We start from the raw sequence: 372 nt of genomic DNA on the forward strand, positions 1-372 counted from the left end.
AATATACGAAATATATTTATCTCGGATAGTTTAATTAGTCAATAAGGAATCGAACATGGAAACTAGGCAGTAAAATTTATAAAGTGCTTACTTTAAATGTAATCAGTCAACCAAATAGTAACGATAGACCACTGAGCTGGCATCCAACGGTGTTAATGTCTAACTTCAATAGGACGAAACGGCCGTCCAGTGTTTCCAGGTTTTCCATGGTGGTCTAGCTTCAATTGACTCACTCTTTCAACTATGAAAAATACTAAATCTCCACAAAACCCCTTCTGATAATTAATATTATCTTTTTATTTATTTACTTTCGATTACTCACAATTCTGATGTTAAGTTTACCAGCTTTGACCGATACACATTTGTTTCCTA

The sequence above is a fragment of the Schistosoma mansoni genome (assembly GCF_000237925.1).
Source record: "Schistosoma mansoni, WGS project CABG00000000 data, supercontig 0218, strain Puerto Rico, whole genome shotgun sequence".
Taxonomy (NCBI): Eukaryota; Metazoa; Platyhelminthes; class Trematoda; order Strigeidida; family Schistosomatidae; genus Schistosoma; species Schistosoma mansoni.